Here is a 19,614-nt window from a genome sequence, read left to right on the forward strand (position 1 = left end):
TGTTAGGACTAGGTCCGTCTTTGTCGCAATGTTGTCACTAACCAAATAGTCGATAAAATTTCATGGCTCAGAACATGAGACTCCATCTGAAACAGAACATTGTGACTTAGGTAGATGTCCAAGGTCAGTGAAATGATAAGTAGAATAACACAGAAAATAACTAACATTAAATATCAAGTGATTACTTATCTTCTTTATAGGTATATGTACAACAGAACATGTTCTTTGTCGTATTGTGCCGTCTGCTCTCTGTTCTGTGAATGCAATAAAAGCCACTTGTTGTATACCATGTGCTTAATCACATGACAAGAATGGGCTTGTCATGTGACAATTACATTATTATATCTCAAAACAACAATACACTATTACGATTTACATTAATGTTTTTTTGTGTTGGTTTAACCCAATACATTATAAAGTACATGTACATTATATACATGTATTTTCATGTAATGTGTGATAGAACCCACATGAAACTGTTTCTTTTGTGTTATAATTGGTAAGTACATTTGAACTGAATTTAAGAAAAAATTTTATATTTTAATGTCAAAATGTTTAATTTAGCTTTTGAACAAAGCACACAATAATAATAATTAATAATAATAATAAATTAATTTAATTATTATTATTGGGGTCCATCTTGGTGTAACTTCTATGATGATGTAACTTGTACTATGATGATGACATCACTATGTGTCATAAGTTTGGTTAGGGTGTAGGTGAGGGGGATTTAGATGATGTCATCATATATGATGACATCACTACCTTATCATTTAATGATGATGTCATCAGAGTGAAGTTTACACAAGAACCACCCATCATTATTATTATTTTTATTATTATTATTATAAAAGTACTATAGTTGATACTGAAAACAGTTACATAACAAACAGACAAGTTAATTAATAGTTATGTTGGTTATTATGTTAAAGTATAATGAAATCTGTTCATATTAACTTTTAGTTTTTATTTTCTATTGTAAATTTGTCTTTCTTATTTAATTTTCTAATGATAGGAAAAATAAATTATTCATAAATCAATTCCATTCATTATAAGTAACAATTTCATTTTCATTACCGAAATACACGAAGGTGTTTTTAACTTTATATGGAGATTTAAAATATTTATTCGTCAGACAATTATAAAGATAATACTAAACTACTCTCATATTGTTCTTGCCATAGAGTATATTTAGTAACAAGTCCTTGCGCTGATGGCTTAGTTCTTGATATAGATATCTCTACATCCTGTGTAGTTACTGGATCAACTTGTATAAACTCTAAGGTCACACGTATCTATACAAGTCACAATAACTAATAAGGTCATATATTGTGTACTAAGTGATACATCTATATTGTATTTGATATCACTGAATTATATTGACATGAAATTATGGGTTGCCACAATGCACTTACTTTTGGATATGCTCTCTAAACGGTCAAAGACTTTCTCAATGGTCTCATGGCTGCTTCCTTACATACTAACTGAATATCTGAGCTGAATAACATCTGTCAATCTAGAGAGAGAGAGAGATAGCGAGACGAGAGAAGAGAGAGAGAGGGAGGAGAGGAGAGAGAGAGAGAGAGAGAGAGAACTATAACGTATTCAAATTTTAAAGTATTACAGTTCACACACTCATACAAACCTTAGCAACATTTTCATAATCCACAGTAGAAGTTATTTTACAGGATCCTTTGCTATTACAGGAGGAGATAATGACGTAGCATTGCACAACGAGCTGACTCAGTTGGTAAATGAACTAAAATACGTTTCTCCAATCGTCTTAACATAGCATAATCTAAATCCCTAAAAAGAATATATATATAATTTAAATGACAAACTGTTGCTATGGTTACCAAGGAAGATTGGAAGCGGCTAAGAGAAAGACCAAATCGTTTGAACGAGCCAATCCATCCATTTGTACAAGTAGTTCAGTTTTCATGGCGACGGCTACCTTCGTGTTCACTTCCTCTAAATAATGTCAATTACATATCATTAATGGATGACTATCGTCTATATACCCTGATGCCCAATATATCCACTTCTTTGTCCCATAATGGACTCCAGTTCATCCATAAAATATAGTAGATGGAGCATGAAATCTTGCTAATGTTCAAATAGCACTAAGATATATAGAGATATTTGGGTGTGTGTGTATGATCTTACTCTGACCTAATTTTTCAGAGTCTCCTCTCCATTTACTAACAATGGAGGACGTCAGAAATGTTGAAGAAAGTTGTTTTCCATTCAGTAGCAACTGCTTTAGCTAGATTGTCTTGCCAGTACCTAAAGACAAGGAGGACATTAGTATATAAAACACACACAATATGTAACTGTATGAAGTGTATGTGAGTTCAGATATACCCAGGTGGTCCATACAGCAACAGTCCTTTCCATGGCGACAGAATACCTTTAAATAATTGTGGATACTACATATCGACATATTAAAAACAAGATAATAACAAAATAATTATAACATGTTTTTTCAAGTATAATCTAGCAAAGATAATGTTTCAATTAAGATTACTTATCTATCATGTATTAGTGTAATTAGCAATGATCATGACATGATTCAAAATTATTATAAGACTGTACAGCATGATTGTAGCCAAAAAATATGACAACCAACAACGTCATCCTCATACCTTAATAGGATAAACAACGGCTTCTTGATGAGTCTCTTAGCATCATCTAATCCAATGATATCGTCCCATTTAACATTAGGGTCTCAAGATATATATCCTATCAATGAAGCAAAAATGAGACATTTTAATGCACACAACAGTATCCATTCTATTTAAATAAATATCCAATGTAGTTTGGTATCTATCAAATAATATATCTCATATCATAGTACTCACTCTTGAAATGACAGCTGCTAAGTCTTTTTAATTCGTTGTTGTAGCGGCATAACCAGCTAATGGTTTTAATAACCTATCCTATAATTGAATGATTAATTGTCAGACAAAATAATAATATCAATCGACCCGTTCCCCCCCCCCCATTTGGAAATCATGAAAGCACTCATAGTTCAACTAACCTGACTATCTTCGGCATCTTTAGGTTGCTCACCTTTGTTTTTGTCATTACTTGTCTCATCCTCTCTTTTCACACTCCCCTTTCTCTGGGTGCCTTTAGGAGGGAGTCCAGTAGTGACATAAAGTACCCCTCTATACCTAATCCATCAGAAATCACTGGAGAACTCTAAGTACAGAAAGTGATAATAAATTGTAAGTACTAATAAGATTTACCAATGTTCCATTTTCAGTTTTTCTTATCTTTTTGTGTCTAACTCCAACTCCTCCCTACATTTCCACTCTGTATACAAAAATCACCTCCATCAGTTGAATCTTTTGTAAGAGCTGATATCATAGGCAAAGAAAATGGAGATGAACTGGAAAGAGAGAGAGAGAGAGAGAGAGAGAGAGAGGGAGAGAGAGAGAGAGAGAGAGGAGAGAGAGAGAGAGAGAGAGGGAGGGAGAGAGAGAGGAGAAGAGAGAGAGAGAGGAGAGAGAGAGAGAGAGAGAGGAGAGAGAGAGAGGGAGAGAGAGAGGGAGGAGAGAGAGAGAAGAGAGAGAGAGAGAGAGAGAGAGAGAGAGAGGGAGAGAGAGAGAAAGAGAGAGATTTTTAACCAGTTGCCGACATCTTGATACTTAAATTGTTTCTGAAGTTGTTGTCTTATTTTTTGTGTTTTTCTTCGATGTTCAGCTAAAAAAAAGAACAAGGTCATAAGAGGAATATTAATTGTAACTTACGACCACTTCCACTAGCTTCTTAACAAGTTTTGGCTGTTTTTTAAACTTAACAGAATAATATGACTCATATTCCTAATAAAGAAAGGTAATTGGAGAAATGATACCCTCAAATTCATCCATAATTATGACTGACTGATCTATCAGTCCTATCCATTCATCCATCCATCCATCCATCCATCTATCCATATAATATACCTGTAGTACAGTCATCAAGTCAATATTATCACACACTTCATACTTCTTCAATGTATGTCCCCGCCTCTTTCTCTAAACTTGTACGTGTCTAAAAACACTGAGATTTATCGCATACAATGCTATAGTCTCTAAATTACAAGACTTACAGACAACCTACCCATATCTCTAAATAATGACGCACTAGAACTAATAAATTTCTCCGTCTCTGCTCATTTTGCACTTCTCCTAATGGGGTGGAGAGGTGATATATTTACAGCTGACAGTGATTCTACATAATATTAATATTGTTTAAAATATAGATGCAACTCAGTTCATGTAGAAAGACTGTACGTACAGTTAATCTAGCATCATTAGCGTTTTCAACTGCAAATAACTGGAGCTCTCATGTCATCGCTGCTGTCCTTTGGTTTTTTGTATTTCCGGGTACAATGAGTGCGCATGTGCAGTAATAACGTCCAATAATATTAAAATTAAATTTATTACACAATTAATCATTTTTACAGCATAGCAACAAAACTATGAATGAATGAGAGTTGGTTATGGTAGATCAAAAAACATGACTTGATTGACTTTCACATCAATGACTATAACTATATGAATGATAAAATATAATGACAAGAAAACAATAACCATATTAACACCAACTCCTCAGTACAAAAAGATATATATAAAGGGACAGGAAAAGGTGAACGGAGAGATAAACAATTGGCTTTGATTGGCAGGAAAAAATAATAACATTCAATTTCCTATTTTAAATTGTAACTAACACAGTTTACATGAGAATGCCCATTTCTTTTTGCTCTCTTTCTTTCTCTTGTTTGAGCAGCTGCACTCTGATATTTTCTCATGTCCCCTGACGAGCTCGTGAAATGCCTCATCTATGTTGATCCTTACTTTGCTGAGGTTTCAAAGAAAGGACAATTCCAATCTTTGGCAAGCATTTCAACCTTCTCCCTTGTTAACTTCTCTGTTGTGAGCGAGATCACACTGAGAGTGTGTGTATGCGTGTGCAAGAGAGAGATGATTTATTCAGAAAATTCAATGTTACAACTACAAACATATGCAAATATAAAATGACACTTCTAAATATCACAACAATTAAATACAATTAGAGCCATCAAACACCATACCAAACATACTTGAGATATAGCTACTGCCAAGGCTACAACTTACCAAAACTTCAAAATATGCCATCATCTTTTATGCAAACATAGGTTGACCAAATTATCCAGTTAACAATGTAACCATAAAGAGAGACTACTTGATAAACATTTGCCATCATCATTTTATGCAAACATAGTTGACAAAAATTATCCAGTTAACAAATAACCATAAAGAGAGGCTACTTTGACAAATATTTGGGCTAGAGTGTCTACAAACATATCCATGAACTACAGAAGGGAGGCAAATATGTAGGGCAAGGCAAAGTGACGGCTCAGCTTACAGCAGCTGTTCAACTTAATCTTAATTATTTGCTCTGTTAAACTAAGGACAAAATTATACAGTACATATTTAGTATAAGAGGTTCCTTTTATAGTGATCTTAAATACATAATACATGTGCTATATTAGTAACAATGTGCTATGCTTGCTATGACTAAATATAGTAACATTAACTTACTTTATTTCCAACTAATACAACAGGAGCTGGTAACTCAGAGTCTTTAATCTTATCAATTCGACTGTAGATCTGTTTTAACAGTTAGAAATGTGGATTTCTCTGTAATAGAGTAAACCAGTAAAAAACCTTCTCCATCTTGATATTATCTCTCTCTGACAGCTTTGGAAGATCTCCTGGAATAAAATAGATTGATGAATGGAGATGAAACAAACATATTATAAAGAGATCAGTAAGTTTGCAAAATTGATTTTATATCAAAGATTAATGCAAACAAAACACATTTAGATTTGTACCATAAATATAACTTCAAATTGAAAATGAAAATTTAACCAAATCAACAGCTACATATTATATATTAGTATTATATTATGAATACATTTTATAACATATATCTAGTAGTACAGTGAATTATTAACTACTGACTTGACCAGCTGTATCAATAATATCAAGACCAACCCATTCTCCATCAACATCTGCATCAATCCTATAAGCATCTTCTGTAAAACAGCAATAAAAAGGAGGGAAATTATTAACCATTATATCAAGATTGATGTTATAGTAATGTTACACATATTAGAGCATAATATAACATGTGCTAACATAGGGTGTGAAAAAAATGGACATAATAATAACTAGACTAATTTTCAATAAGTCACCAACTGATAACTAACTACTTGGTATGATCTAAGCTAATATTGTTGCATATTTTATAAACAATAAAGGTGTGTGTAGTAGTGACACTTAGATGATGAGTGCAACCACTTTCTTCAAGGTGTGTTAGTGTGATGTGCATTAATTTAGTATAAAATTGTACATCACATGAGCCTTCTTGTTCAAAACTTATAAGTTATCATTTAGTGGAGATCATTTGTTCTCTTCTTTTGTTGTTCTTAACAGCCTTTGCTATATTAAATTTGTGGTATTAAACCACTATTAGGACAACCTGTGTAACCAATGGTTTAACATATATTGTGTATTAAAATATCTCTGTTTTGCTAGTAACTAAATTCTAAGGAAATGTTAATCCTTTTATAACCATACTCTCATAGAACTACTATGTCTTGTTGGATAAAAAATTGACAGGAACTGCTAACATTGTTAGGTATTTCCCTCAAAATAACAGGATATAAATCACTTGGTTGTGGTTGCAGACAAAAAATTTACGACAGTCGCTAAGGAGATGAAGATTACCAAGCAACACTAAGCTAGCAGTTATCATTATTTTAATTATTATTATTATTATAAATAACTAAGATTGAGGTCATATAGGGAGTAAGATCTATGGCTATTTAAGGTAACTGGTATCTCCATTATGCAATGTTAAGTGAATCGTGATCTTCAAAACAACTCTATAGATAAGGTCAATTCTCATAAGAAAGATAGCAGGTATGTCTTAATAAAAACATGGCCAATATTAAGGCCATTGTTATGTAGTATTATCCATAACAGCAAAATTATACATTTTTTTAGGCTAACAAATATTAACTGAGTATGCAGCTGACAAAGCAAATAGGTACTTTAATAGTCCAATATATAATTTCTTAAGAAAACATGATACAATTATATTAGTTTACCTATTGTAGGATCATAGTCTGTAGCAAAGATACCACTAGTATATTTGAATTGTGATTGCTAGAGGAAGAAAAAAATGATCAGTTCCTTATCAGTAAACAGTTTATGATTGTTGGCAGCATAAGGATATCATAAAAATAGTTGACAGATGGTAATATTATCTTAACATAGATAGAAACATTGATATTAGAGGATATCTACAGCAAAGAGAGAGGGCTCACCTGATTTACCGACACCTCCATCACCTAAGACAGCAATCTTATACGTTTTGTACCAGTTTTTTGTTCCTGTTACCACTTCAACAGAATTTAAATGACTTCTATTAAGAACAGACATTTATGAAGTGCCAATTTTAAGAAAATTCTTCAGTTCAAGGGTTAAGAAAAGATACCTATAAGACTTCCAGTTAGATTGCTAGTAACACAGCCAGAAGTACACTTTAAAGCATATGACCAGCTTACTAAAAATAGATCCAGCTTTAAATTGTTATGGCATGCCAATGATGGAGACAAGTTGTGTGGGGGGACGGTATATTGTCATGAATTATGCATTCCATTCAAAGGTTTAGTTAATGAGGCTTGATCATATCAAATAGAGTACATCGCCATAATTGGTATGGATGCGACTTGGATTTCACTCACCTCGGCTTCTTCGTGCTAGTCGCTGTCCCTTCAATACTCTGCATGCGTAGTATTGTCGACCACACACCCAAAAATTCGATATTTCTGAATAATTAATGTATAATTAGATGATATAGGGAACAACGACGGCCAATCGCTAATGCGGAGGAGAGCGTTAGCGAGTGGGCGTCTGGGGATGAGGATAATTATCTTAATAGGTCCATATATACTTAATTGTGGGTGGAAACACAGATAAAACTTTTACTGTAAGGGCTTATCATTCCGCATCAAGCGCCCATATGCCAAGAGGAAGAAGACGCCGAAAACGTATCGCAGACCTGCTAATCCCGCCGGCCGACGTGGAGTAGGTATGTATACAATACTATAGCTTGTAGCTATGCATTGTATCCATTGTTCAAACTACACGTTAAATTACATATCCATAGAAAACAATGTAATTTTTTAAATTCTATTTTATCCAAACCACTCGTTTTCTATTAAAAATGTCGACATGCTGTGGAACCACAATCAAGAATCTAATGAGTCCCTGATGAATTTGAAGCTACAAAATACATGGTACCTTCGACGTGGGTTTCATTTGTGATTCAATCGTTGAGGTATCTTCCCTCGGTGATCTTCAACTGAAAAGGTTACTTTTGAGCTCCCCCGAGGAGGACGTGCAAGATATACTCGGGGGACTTTTTGTTCAAGCTATTTGTGGTGGTAAATCCAGATCCGCTATATCAATGGAAAAGGGAGGTGGCGAAAGAAAGAGAGAGAGAGAGGACCTCTAACTACTAGTCGATAGTCTAATAGTTATTAAAACAAGATCTTCATAGTTCAACAGTATTTTCTAAATTATCTTTTTATAGGTAGTTAGTCCAGTAATGGACAATTCAAGTTCGTGTTATAGAGTCCGAAAGTTCCTCCTGATGCACCTGTTGAATTAACAAAGGTTACGTTACGAGTACCTGTTGGGCGGGGTAAACCAGACAGTGTTTGGAAATGGAAAAGCATATAGCCCTCCTGTTTAACCCGTTGTGCAAAGGTAAGCTCTCTGGGATCTGAAATACCTTATAAAATTTTTTAAAATAGTTGTCATTAGGTATTTAGTTAGCGACTGCATATTCTATAATTATAAAGTTGTTTATTTCAATTTTATTATCATTTTTAGAGGATGATGTTTACATGGCAGACTCTAAGAAAAGAGATGAGTATATTTCCTCAATGAGACAGGACTTATATGGGCGGGAACACATCTCCGAACCTTTACAATGGCCTTGGAATTTTTGCTCAGTAATTATAGATAAGTACAAAGGTGTTGTGACATAGATGACATTCAAGGTGATAATTTACATTAGAGTTTGCGTCTAGGTTTAGTGAATGTAGAACAACATAGTTGATGTTTAGAGGAGCGCTTAAACCAGGGGTGTCCAAGTAGGATTACATTTACCAGTATCTGTGCCCACTTTTATTATTTGTGAGGAATTATAGATATTTTCAGGGTGTCTAAGTACAAATACATTTACCAGTATCTATGGCCATTTTTATAAGTTTATGAGGAGGAGATTATAGATGCTCTTTCCCCATTTTTTTCTATCATAGTTTGAAACAGTGACACTTGAAACTGTACTCTATCTGTTGGATCTGTGGGCCTTTTTTTTTTTGGATCTGAGGCTCGTCGAAGTCCTGTTAATGTCTCACATGTCTTGCAAACATGGTACATCATTGTCTCATTCTGCATCTATTTGATAAATGGAAAGATCAATCATATTATTGTCTTTTGTATTATCAGGTCAATAGAAATGACAATGATGAGGCGGTATTTTAGTAGGATTATGGTCATCCAATGATGAGGATTATGCTGATGGTACTGAACCCACAGCATGGATTGGTAGTGAAGCTATAATGCAGGAATATATGGACAGAAAGAGGCCTGTAAAAATGCACAGTGTTGGGTTATTTGGAGGAACACTAAACACTAGTGAGATGAGGCTTAGTTATTGTATCTATTTATAGTATCAGTTTATGTCTATTAATCGTATCAGGAATATCCTATAACATTCTTTTTTCTTCTTTCTCTCTAGCCCTTCGTGCCATTGGTATCCCAGCAAGACCTATAACTAATTTTTCAGTCTGCTCACGATGCTGACTTAATAGAGCTATTGATTATTATATTGATAAAAATGGTTCTTTCATTGATGAAAAAAGTGGAGATTCTGTTTGGTTTTTTTTTTTAATCATTTTTACTTTATGACAACATTAGTTTTAAATCTCAGGAATTATCACGTGTGGTTGAAGGTTGGATGAAACGTCCTGATCTATATGGTAGCTTGGTGTGATGGCAAGCATTAGATGCTACTCTCAAGAACTATCTCCTCACTCTCGACTATGTTGTTGGGCCCTGCCTCTATTCAGGTCAGCGAGAGCTTAAATTTTGCTAAAGGTAATGTTGATATTTCAATATGGCTATTAAAGATGGCCTGGATATGCACTTTGACAATGATTTGTGATATCAGAAGTTAATGCTGATTCAAATATCATTTTGAGAAATCTGATGGTTCCTTTCAAGTCATGGATTCTGATCTACGCAGAGTCGGAAAAACACATCAGTACTAAGCAGTGGGTCACATGAGCCGTGAGGACATCACAGGTCATTTATAAGTACCCTGAAGGTAGCCATGCTGAAACAGCTGCTCTGGTGCTAACAAGGAAGAGGAAGATAGAGCTGTTATATTTGCAGTTAAACTCACAGGTGGTGGTAAGCTTGGTGAAGATCTTATCTTTGAAGTATCTCTCACTGCTAAGTCTGTTATAGCAAGTAAGTTTAAAGTGTGCATCCCACTCATGTGCATGCTCATTTCTATTCATTAAGGAAATTTTTCATAATTGTTTTCTCCTGTTAGGTAGCGTGAAATGACAGCTGTTTTGAGAAGGTATGTACACTGGAGTTGTAGGTAAAGAAATCACGAAGGAAATCTACTTCATTAAGTATCAATGATATAACCTGTAATATTATTGCTTGCTATCCAGTTACACTCTCCTTGGGACAGACCAAGAAGATTCATTTCACTCTTCATGCTCAAGAATATATGGAACATCTTGGAGACCAACCTTCTATAACTGCTACCCTTCCTTGGTTATATTATCAATCCAGAACAATCATGATTGATAAGTTGCCAATTTCTTTGGAGCTTGGAGCACCAGACCTACAGATCAATGTTAACGTAAAGGTGAGTTTTTTAAAAATAAGTTAATTATTGCATTTGAAATGAGAAACTTATGCTTATTATTTTGTTATTATTACTTTTATTATTATATTAGGTAAAAATGTGACCCTACCCAGTGAAAATCTGTCAATGTGTACTGTCAAGTTAACTATCCACTTAATACCAAACTCACACAGCTCAAATACTTGATTGAAGGTAACAGGACTGCTAGCTCCTCAGAATATAAAAGCGGTACGAGATATCAATAATACATGTTATATTTACACATACTATCATTACTTTTAGGAAAGTTATTCATGAACTATTTATGGCTAATTTGTTGAACTATTATATGCTTCTTCCTTTTAGTGACGTTGCAGTGGGTGGTGTTTCCACAGTCAAGTTTTCTATCACAACCTCGACCTGTCTCACGTCACAGTAGAGGAAACAATCTCACTTTGATAGTCACTGCAGAGAATCTAAGGAACTCAAGGGAATTATGGGCACAGCTTCCATTACTCTAGCTTAAATCAACCATTATGTTTCAACTAACAGCCTCCTTGAATGGCTGTGTAGTTATTTCCCTGTAGGTTTTCCTCTACCACCATTAACTATATAAATATATTTTTTTTTCTCCTGGCTATTTTGCATACATACTTTTTTTCATTTTTTTGATTAGGTTTCTTTATTACAGTTATATAAAATTTCCATTAAATTATTATTTTCATTGGTTTTTTTTGCAGTAGTATGTCTAACCAACATCACTCACACCACATGCTGATTAGCTCTTGACTTATTATATCAAGAGCAGAAATAATAATTCCTATTGTCTGTACAATAGAATGCTGATCATACCAGACCATTATTTTAATGTTTTGCTTTTTCAGGTATTAGTGTGTTAGAAGTGAGAGGAGGTTTAGAAGTGTATTTTAGCCATTATCCTCTCTGCTTGTATTGACACTTCATAACGTTGTTCCAATAGTTTTTTTAGTCTCTCTGAGATAGAGTTGTTCTATCATATTAAGAAAGCAAAAATATATATCTCTCTTACTTTTGGATGTTTTTTCTTAGCCAATTTATGTTCAAAAATAGCCTCACTAATCTGTTGCTGATATAAAGCCATCTCTCTGTATGAAGTAAACAAATATTAAAATCATTAGAGTTTTGTTTACAAGATATAGTTACCTTTCATAGGCTTGACCTCTTTTATTAGAAAGGTACCTTGCGTTTTAAGCAGTTCATTAAATGTCATCGATGGTATCCTTCAAAACTAGTTAAAGATTGACTAACACACAACAAGTATTAGTACTGTCTTTAAGTTTGGATACGGTACTTGTTTGACCTGTGTTCTACACATTACTGATGCTCCATTTGGCACTTGACTGGACTCACTGAGTCCATGGATCATGAAATGATGCTGGAGAAGTGGACTACGAGACGTGTTTGTAAATCGTACCACACTCAAATGTAGGACCACTTCCAATACCAGGAGACTGTATTATTAGAAAGTAACGGATAGAGAACATGACAGTTTACAATTACTTACATCTTTTTCTTTCTTGTAGTTTCTACTCATTTGTCTTGTAATCTCTGGTTGCAATAATGTGTGTCCACATGAATTATCAAGCTCTTGACATTGGATACCTTGAGATGCTCCAAAGTACTGTATAAAAAAAACTCTCAATACAATTCAAAAAAAATCAAGTTCTTACAGTCCCCTCTCTCATGAAGTAGTGTATTTGATTGTGTACTGCTTTGTGTTGTGTGGTTAGTACTAAGCTAGGTCTAAGTCTTCTTTCATGGACCAACTATTCCAACAGTAACAGGTGCCCAGAATACCTATTGTAAGATAAGTTGAAGATACTAATATTGTATTAATCACCCAGTACCAGTAATCTCACTCGTGAATGTAGTTACACAGCTGTTGTAGAAACTCGTGAGAATGGAATATTGTTCACAGATCTAGGAAACCTTGACAAAAGCCGCTGAAAAGCTTGAGAGAGACACTGAGGATAACTACTATCATTATTTAGTAATAATTTTTGCCATATGTATTATTATCAATTTGGTCAAACTTGAAATATTTCATCTTTGGAATCTCCTTTGCATGTATCAGTAATGAAGTAAAGTTTCTTGCCATTATGTGAATAAAAGTGCTTTGTTGATCAGCATCAGGCTTGAATTGAACTGTATCAGTTAGTTGGTCTTTAGATTCAATAAATTTACCTGAATTAATTTCTCCATCCAGATCCACCAAAACGCACACTATTATATTAATAGTTTAAAAGAAAACACAAACCATTGAATTATAATTATTTTTATTACTAACTTGTAAAAACTGAACATGACATTTCACTGAAAAAAACGTTTTTTTCATTTCTTTCTAAAAGTTGATCTACAGAAAAAATTATATGTAAAATAAGAAGGAAAAAAAAAAGGGCTCGTCGGGATTTGAACCCGGGACCTCTCGCACCCAAAGCGAGAATCATACCCCTAGAACCAACGAGCCAACCCGAGAGACCGATGATCAAAACATCTAAGATGACTTACACGAAAATTCTGCAGTTTTTGTAACCAAATCTCAACAATGGGAGGGTTCTAATTTGCTGGGGAGTAAAGGGCCACACCCCCATGACAACCTAGAAAGACAGCTTGCTATAATGAAACAACACTGTGAATGGCTTGACTGTATTGTATTATTATATCTTACTTCTACACTCTTCCATATTCATCAACGTTTTCATTCTAAATACGAATAAACAATTATTATTATTGAAGTAAATAATTAAAATTACTTTTTGTGATTTGCAAGAGGTTTCTGCATTGCATTTAAAAGATCAGGATTACAAAACACCTGAGGATCAGCTAGAAAAAAATAGATAATAATATTATCCAGCAAATTTCAATAACTCACTTTTCTTTCCAATAATACTTAATCCTTCATGGCTCAACGCTCAAAGCAGTGTTACTTGTGTGATCATAAAGAAAATAGTCTGAGAAAGTTGAGAGTTTCTCTTCCAAACTACTTAAAGCGTTGTTTTACGTCTTCAAGAAAGACAAATGTCCCAAGCTAATAATGACAAAGAACAGTTGCTACCGAGTACAATAGACATTTCATATAAGTAGACACCATAACTACATCTACACATCAAGTTTAGAACATATATTGGTACAAATTGTTAATTATCCATTATTTAGTGTACTAGTCTTGCTTATAGTAAAAAATTATACACTTGGTTCTACTTTGCCCATTTTAAAGTGGGAGAGTCAGGCCACACAAAACAGTATGTACAGCTGTCTGATGTTATGTTTTTTGACATTCAAATTGTTATATTAGATCATATGGACATGTAGTGAATTGTGTGCATGTCCTAGTTTACATACGTGCATGTTGCATTAAATTTTCTCTAATATCTTCTAGTTCCCCTAATATTCCATTTGTTCCTGTGGAGTCTGGCGACAAAACTCTCCTCTTCATTAGGCCATTTTGTTATGCCACAAACGCTCAAACCAATCATGGCGACTTTTAGGAGGTGATTTAGGCTCTCGTGAGGCTTGGTCGTTTTATTTTGTGTCTTCTTGAAGTGACTGGAAAAAATCTGATCCAAACATGCCTCACTCAATGATTGGTACTAAGCAACCGCCTACCCCTCCCCCCAAATGTCTGATATGAACATTATTATTGCTGAGCAGATTCCACAGTTCAGTTTTTCATACCACGTTCATTCTTTGTGAATGTCGGAAAGCAACGATATTGAATTGGCCAAGAGGTGAGTGGACTATCAATACTAATACTGTAAGTAAATGTTATAAGCATTTTAGCACGCTTTTCACAAACTTGTAGTAATAAGTTTACTCTACTAAACTTAAATGAATAGTATTTCCTTCTTTCATTTGTTATAAAAGAAGATAGTTTAAAGGATGTTAGAGTAAGTTATTTGCATGTATTAATGTTTGTATAATTTTATGAACACTAATACTATACCGGATTATGGAGTAACTCATAACAGAATGATATATCGAGTATTAATTGCAGGACAGCAAAAGAATATATTGTCTGGCTTGTTATTGTTAACACAGATGTTACAAGTAATGTCTGTTGTTTTGAATTGCATGAGTTTCATATAATAAACATTTGGCAACTTGTATGATACATTACAAGAGAGGAAGCTATAATTACTATAATCCTGTATCAGTTATTAAGGCGTGACAGGAGAAACAATGATTAGCCAACTATGTTGTGTAGTTATGCAAATAAATGTCATGTTATTCTCTTGTGAATAAAGTTAAATTGGGTTTATCTGTAATATGTGTCTTTCAATAATTGTTATTGTCAGTCCAATGATGTATAACATAAATAAACCAAGTATCTACCTCTATTGTGTACGTTGAAATTAGGAGAACAAGTTGTTTTTTTGGCGGTAATTTTTAATAATATATATATTTTAATCTATCTCTTATCATCATCATTTTTACAGTTCCCTTCGATTTATAGTAATTTTAAAATAAACAAACCAATGAAATATTTTTTTAACAGTTGTCCTTGAATATTGTAATATAATCAAACTAGAATGATGCCACAGCTGGTCCACTAATGACTTAGAACTTGTCTATACGTTAATACTGCCAGTGTTTTATCAACAGACTGTCTAGTTGTAGTCTAGTCTTACTTGTTAATGTGAAAACAAGTGTTTCCTATTCACATCCAAATTGCTTTGTATTACAAATAATGTCAGTGTCTCTTTGTATGAGACTACAAAGTTTAATAGAATCAATTATTTACTATTGTCATATTATATAACAATCGTGAGAGTTAATGCACTTTGATAGCAAAGTGTATACTCTAATAATTGTGGTATATTTTCAATATCATTAAATCAGATTAAACTTAATTAAAATGGAATGCTTTACATGAAGTTAAGGGATTGTAAGAAATTCCATTTTCTGTAGCAACTAATTTTTTGGACATTTATTGGTATAAGGAACCAAAGTCAACATTTTAGAAGTGTCATTACATTTCATAATAATCAATTGTACAGTGTAGAACTCATTGACTAATTGAAATATCATTACTAACTGATCTACTCCTTTTAAAAACATTTATGAGGATATTAGCCAACGGTTACACCTACTCTGGTGTCGTGTTAAAAGAGGCTAATTGAGGTGTGTCTAGTTTTAATATTTTAGACGAGTCTGGCTCCCTCTGATTACCGCTTTTTGATTCTAGGCCTGGTGATGAGAATGGAGCACCTACCAGGCCACAGCAATTACCGAATCGTCAAAGTGTTCATCATATAGTCGAGCCAGATGACGATGATAGCTCCAGTATCGGCGCAAGATTTCGAAGTTGCCTCCATCGCATCTTCTCTCGAAGATCAGCTAACGTAAGCCATACCTACCTGTAATGGAGATTCTCCTGCACTAGACTGAAAGGGAGAGCAAAATCCTGAAATTGAATTAATTAATTATCTTTTATTTTCTCTATTCATACACCTTTCTCACATGCACAGCATGGAGAGGTCGTATGCAGGTTGCATTACATAGTCTTCCATTTCAAGTCTTTGTTTTGTCGCTAGTCGTTCTGGATGCATTAATAGTCTTGTTTGAATTGTTACTCGATGTCGGAGCCTTCAGTAAGTTATAATGATACCAAAACTGTATATATTAGAGAAATTCTGTTATGTATATTCTGTAGCCTGTAGTTATTGTTGAAGCTAAAAGCACTCAATCATAAAATTAGCGTAATATAAATGTAGTATAGTATTAATTGATTATCAGCTAGAGGAAACAGCTGTAATATGTTAAATAGTTTTTGAATACTATATTGACAATGCACGAGATACTATTGGCAAGTCACCATAGTTGTAATACAACTATTGGTTCCCACTGAAAACTACTACAATAACCACAAAGTCATTGCTCTAATATGACTGTTAACACACAGGATGTTAACGGTCATCTTCCTTCCTTGAAATAAATGCATTTGGCTCTAATTTATAGATGTAGAGAAGTAAGGCACACGTCTCCTTATCATAGAATCTTGTCTATAGCCATATAATTACTTGAAAGTCTTATTGTTGTTATAATAGCTGTTAGCTTATACTGTGAAATGTGTAATAGAGTAGTTGGCTTCTTACCAACTAATACATACTACTACTGTTTGATACAATATCCTCTCATACGTGTATGTTGTATGCATACTTTCATAGACTGTAATCTGATTTGTCAATACTGAGCTCTATTAAATTTAATGATTGTTATGGACAATTCTGGGAGTAATTAATTTAAGGAATTAAATAATTTGTCATAAATATTTTTTTGTTTTTTACATCATATGATCTGGTTAACTTAATTGTAGAATGAGGTCATGCATCACTTTAAGTTTTGAGATTTTGAAAATTAGGGTTCAGAGTTCAATATTTATTATTTGTTAAGTGTTATCAAAATATTAGCCACGCCCTGTAATAGTTAAATGTTCTGTTTTGTAGATAATATTGAATGTCGTGGTGAAATTTGTGGTTGAGCAAGCCGAATATTGTCACTATGAAACGGGGTACACACGTTCAATGTGTCCTCCAACCACCTAACCTTATTCTAGAGGAGACAAACGTAACAGCTGGTGATGGATCAGATTATTGTCACTGTGTTTTTGAACTGGGAAAAACTGTCTGTCGAAGTTTGTAAGTATATAAGTATAGATGCTGAGATGTTAAAGCCAAGTAGCATAGTATTTGTTATGTAATTGTTTGTTGGGAGTATGGCAAAGAGCCACCAATATTTTGCTCACTAAACATCATATTACTCACAAATACTGGATATTTCTTTGATTATCATCTCTCTTGCTATCCACACAGTCACAAGAAGTAAAGGAGTTAATCCAGTCATTTGTTCTTCACATTGCTAGTATTTGTATTTTGACAACTTTCCATTTTTGAGGTGAGTTTTTTTCATTTTTATGAAACAAAGTATAAATAATGCATGTTTGTGTTTTTCTTTAGATTGCACTCAAATGATTGCATTTCGTTTAAATATTTTACACACAAATTTGAAGTTTTTGACGGTATTATTGTCGTTATATCTGGGTTCTAGATATAGCATCAATGTGAGTTAAACTGAACATCAACTTAAATGACAATAGTCTCATACCCATACTACTAACCCCATGCCAGGAGGGCTAGTAGTCTGAGGACAAGAGACAGGATTAGAAAGACAGTAACCCATCTTGTTACATATTGTATTTTATACAGTTCTAGGGAGGAAGGTTTTGCTCAAGTTGCAACGCTTATCATTCTTCTGCGATTGTGGCGTGTCGTACGTATTGTTAATGGAGCAATTCTCTCATCAAAGGCAAGAGCGGATGATCAGCTACATAAAGCAAGAAAATCTGCTAGAGAAGTGATACATGCTCTGCATAAGGCACAGGATCGGGTTTGATACTGAAGAGGTACACACACGCAACACACTAACAAGAGTGAAAGAGTACTAACTCTATCATTTGCAGAAAAAACTACGAAGATCTTAGAAATTACTAGAGGATAACAATATCCCAGTTCCTGAAAAGCGCAAGTACGAATCTATTGTTCCCACATACCCATACGATGCTGAGGTATTAATAATTTAAATTATATCTCTTGAAATTATCTTTTTTTATCATTTACAGGAAGGTATACATCTGTAGTACAGAGTATACAGAGAACATTACTGTATTATTGCTGTCATATAGAGGGTTTTTTTAACTTGGATCTATCAAAATCAAACAACAAACTATAATCTATTATAGATAGAAGGATATATATTCGTTGTCTTGTTATGTTATTTAATAATGGTTGTGTTAGTGTCTCATTACAGGAACCCTTAGTGAATTAGTGTACATGAATATTACAAGAACCCTTAGTGTACATAATTCTTTACAGGAACCCTTTTGTACACAATATCCAAACCTTAATAAAACTAGTGTACTATGCACTAGTCTATCAATACAGGAACCCTGAGTGAAGTTTATTATATTAAAGAAATAAAACTACATAATCAAAATTATTTAAAAAGGCCCTACAATGACAACTCATCACAGGGAATCCTATGGAGCAGGACAAAAGCCAACAAGAACATTATCTGTCTCATTGGCATCAGAGACATCAGTTAATTGATTAGAATTATTGGTTGGACTGGAACGAAGGTCTACTTGACGCAAACAGCCTACAAAATGAGAGGAGACCAGTTTCAATAAAATCACTAATAAGAAACGAGAAGAGTTGTTTATCTTGAGGAATTGGATAAGACTCTGAAATTAAAACAAAAGTTATTAGTAAAATAAAAGAGGCATAAATGAATGAAGGGGCAAATAATGGGTAGGGTTGTTACTATGATACTAACCTGACAGACCTCCTATATACACATTTATATCTCCTAAAGGTTTCACAGAGTCATCAGCCTCAATAGTCATATTTATTTGATCCCCAACAGCTGTAGTTAACACAACTGTCATCAAGTCTCCAGAAGAAATAGATACTTAGTGAATGAAAGGATTGGTTTTGGGGATTGCCATAGGGATGTCCTTGATTGAGCAATGAAAGCTCTGGTCTTGAAAAATTACAACTCGCAACTAAAAGTAAGCAAGAGAGATCAGTACTATTTATGGTTTAC

At 33.8% G+C, this 19,614-nt stretch overlaps 1 pseudogene; it reads right to left on the reverse strand.

The window, feature by feature from the left end:
* Positions 1-1,700: 1,700 nt before the first annotated feature.
* Positions 1,701-19,414, reverse strand: LOC121392408 (annotated as a pseudogene).
* Positions 19,415-19,614: the final 200 nt, after the last annotated feature.

Source organism: Gigantopelta aegis, unplaced genomic scaffold (genome assembly GCF_016097555.1).
Source record: "Gigantopelta aegis isolate Gae_Host unplaced genomic scaffold, Gae_host_genome ctg3761_pilon_pilon, whole genome shotgun sequence".
Lineage (NCBI taxonomy): Eukaryota > Metazoa > Mollusca > Gastropoda > Neomphalida > Peltospiridae > Gigantopelta > Gigantopelta aegis.